The 3,885-nt window shown below is 39.5% G+C and overlaps 1 pseudogene; it reads right to left on the minus strand.

The window, feature by feature from the left end:
- Positions 1 to 3,188: 3,188 nt before the first annotated feature.
- Positions 3,189 to 3,620, minus strand: LOC124974613 (ubiquitin-conjugating enzyme E2 D2-like; annotated as a pseudogene).
- Positions 3,621 to 3,885: the final 265 nt, after the last annotated feature.

Below are 3,885 nucleotides of genomic sequence, written 5' to 3' on the forward strand. Positions count from 1 at the left end.
AGCAAATTCAGTATTTCCATCTCATAGCATTTAGGATGTTTAGAATCAAGTTACCCAGAAAGCAGGGTGATTCAGAATACACAAATGATAGATTCATTAATCTCCTTCCTCTAACCAGACACCCAGAGCAATATTGTTCCGAGAATAGGTTATGATGTTCTGTTTTCGAGAGTCCACTGGAAAAGATCTATATTCTGAGCTCCTTTTCCAGGAATTCACATAGACCTTTTATGTCTGAACTCACTATTCTTATCAAAGACCTTGAGAATTGCTCAAACTTGACTTTTCTACTTTTGTAATCCTGCCTCCTTTGGGGATACCAGTAATAGACCTGTTAGAATCCATCTGTCCATTAGAAGCCATTGACATACCAATATTAGATCCCAGAAACCACAGGTAAAAGACACTATTGATATCCCTTTTAGATTCCTTTTACCCAAGCACTATGAGTGTTAGCTGCTAATGGTTCACAGATGGTTTCTTGACCAGTAAAACAAAACCAAACAAAAAACTCCCTGGGGATACCTGGGAGGGTGTGACCCCCCCACCCTAAAGACATCCTGCAGCCAATGACTGGGATATAAATGTCCAAAGCAGAAAAACTCTGAGTGCCTTTCTAGAACTTTCTATTGGCTCAAAGTAGACTTCAGTTGAACCCAAATTTTTTGCTGGACTCCCTCCTCTTTCCTATCCTGCTTTCTTCACTTCCTTACAGATTTCTCCTGAAAACATGCAATAAACCACTGCATCAGAATCCCCATTGCAAGTTCTGGGGAATCTGATCTAAATTCAATGCTTTGGCTATCTGAAGACCTTCTTTTCTTTTAGGCTTATTCTTGTGACCCTTTCCTTTCTTAGTCGAAGGATTTAGCAGCCCCATTCCCATTCACTCTACCTAGCTCAACCATATAAGACATTGTAAATCCTTGCCTCATAGACAAAAAAAAAAAAAAACAATGGAAGACAACTATAAATACTCTCTCTTCCTCTGGAGACTACTGAGAGTTATTGAAAATACTTTATTGAATATTTTATCTTAGATATGTGCAATAACAATTAAAATGAATAGTCTTTTGTCATAGATGGAGAAACTGTGCCTCATAAAGGAGAAGAAAATCTATCATCAGAAGAAGGTGACATAATAATTCAGTGATCACTTAATTGATTCTTCTTTAATCCCTGAAACTTACAAAAGCTCTTTGACAATAGCAATCTTAACATAACTGAATGAATTTTTTTTTGTGAAATTGTTTCAAAAACCCATTAGGAAAATGAAGGCTCAGAATATAAAACTATGGCCATGGTCTCTGACCATGTGTAACTTACTTTTTTATGATGAACAAAAGTTTGTAAACACATTTTGATTAGCTTTATTATTAAAACCTAAATTGCCTGAATTTTTACCTCCAAATGGTTTTAATGCTTCCCAAATAAAAGGCATGCCCCTCAGCACAGATCTGTTCATTGGGATATAAATAGCATAGCAAAATGTGCCTTTGCAGCAGAAAAATAATTGGGGTTACCTGATGGTAAGATGAGGCAGCAAGATTATCATTAGTGTTTACATCACCAATTAATTAGCACCATGTTGGTTATTCCAGTGGAGAGGATGATACTGTCCCACAGGTAGTGAGGCAAATAAGGGTAATGCAACTGGAACTTTTGGTTATCATAAATTTTGGTTAAGGTTAAGTAAAAAATCTCAAATGCCCATCTGTGCAAGGCAATGGAACATGTTATTTGGGGAGAGGGGCAGAGGGCTAGCAACAGCACATTTTGGCCGAAATTATAAAATGTTTAATATTTATGCCAAATTGTCATCAAAACAATTGAAGAAAAAAAATCAGTGTTACAAGCTCTAATTGTAAAACCACAAATACAGGCAAGATAGCAAATCTCAGTGAATTATGGTCAAAGTCTGAAAGAAGAGCATAAAACAGGATTCTTTAAGAACCTCTTAAAAGCAGATTTTGAGGTCCCACTGTCAGAGTTTCTGATTCAGAAGATCTGGGAAGCAGCCTGAAGAGTTTGCATTTCAAAGTTCCCAGGTTATGCTGAAGCTGCATGAAATGTAGTAACAGAACCTAGCCAGAAAGGATATGAGGAGATATTTACAGGCTAGATGATATAATGCATGACATGGAGCAGGAATCAGGCACTGTTTACCAAATTATTTTACAGATAAGAAAGACCAAAACACCTAAAAATTAACCAATTTTCACAACAACTGCAAGACACTTAAGCCTATCTCCAAGATGTTTTTCACTCTAGTAAACCATTTTTTATTTTTTTATATGTAATGACTGTAGTAATCAGTTTATTACACAGATTAATCATTTTTGAACATACAAGCTCCAGAGGAGCAACTGGGTCTTTAAATATACACAAGTATTTCCATCAAATGAATTTTCACCCTTACATCCAAATAGACCTAAGCAATTAAAAACATAAGAAAAGTAAGAGCTATTAGCTGTGTATTAACTGAGAAACCACATACAAACCAAAGAACATGGATAAAGGGGCTGAAAGGACGAAGGTTGAAGGGGCAGGGAGATGTAAAAGAAGTTGGGAACAAAGCCCATCATATTTATATACTAATAGCTCCAATTCATTTAAATGCTGACCAGTTAAACTTAGACCTAAAAATATCGGATGTGGGTAAAGTTTAATCTGGTTGGTCATAACTTTCTCACCTAAGTTGTAGGTCCTTTGGAATAAAATGAATACAGAAACAGCTTCATGCTCTTCACCTTGTTTTTCATAACTGTTTTGAGTTTAAATGGATTCCACTTAAAAACAATCTCCTACAGGTCAGTGGAGTTTTACCCCTTCCAAGCATACACTGTGTTCCACCCACCATTCCTCACACCTTGTAGTTATCCAGATTTAAGTCAACAAGGAAAGTTTTTAAGTCTCACACCTAGGTTACATCTGGAGAACTGACTTGTCACACACACACTTCTCTGCTAGGAGGCAATGTTGGTACAGAAGTACAGTATTTCTATTTTTTTGTTGTTGTTGTTGTTCCAAGTCTGTACAACACACAGCACTGTTGTATCAGGTAAACATGTGCACAGGGGAAGATGAGACTGGGTTCATAGAAAGTAGTCAAATGGGAAATCAAAAGGACTTTCTCTTTCTGAGTCCCCCTATCTTTATTTGTAGAGGTTATCCAATAATTTCTTTAATTACATCGCATACTTCTCAGTCCATTCCCAAGTTATTCTATTGTACTTTTCTCTGTTTTGTAGATCCGAGGAATCTCAGGTACTAAAGGATCATCTGGATTGGGATCACACAACAGAGAACAGACAAGAGTACTTTTGAAATAGTTGGTGCTGGAGACCACTGTGACCGTAGAATATCAAGACAAATGCTGCCATTATTGTTAATATTTGGATGAAAATTCTTGTTGTAAATGCAACCTTAGGTGGTTTGAAGGGATAATCTGGGAAATGAATTGTCAAGAAAAATACTCCACCGTGAAAGGGACTGTCGTTTGGCCCCATTATTGCAGCTTGCCAATGGAACATGTCATCTCCAACAGGACCTGCAGAACACTGTGCTGGAGGGTCCCTTGCCAGGTCATTCAATTCCTTGTGGATTCTCTTCAGAGCCATGGTGTGAGGCGGTGGCGGGGGCGGGGGAGGGGTGGGGAAGGGGCTTGAGGCCGCCTCGGCAGTCGCGGGTAGGCCAGAGAGATGGGGAGTTCGGCAGCGCGGTCCGGCAAGACGGGCTGAGGGCCGAGGCCCACTCAGCTTCTGGGCCTGCCGCAGCGGTCATCACACCACCCAGGGACGGCTCCTTTATGCGCTGCCGACCCAGCCACCGCCTCCGCTGCCGCCGCTGTAGCTCCCTCTTCCTCCCAGGCTCCAGGCTCCAGGC

This window comes from Sciurus carolinensis, unplaced genomic scaffold, assembly GCF_902686445.1.
Source record: "Sciurus carolinensis unplaced genomic scaffold, mSciCar1.2, whole genome shotgun sequence".
Classification (NCBI taxonomy): domain Eukaryota; kingdom Metazoa; phylum Chordata; class Mammalia; order Rodentia; family Sciuridae; genus Sciurus; species Sciurus carolinensis.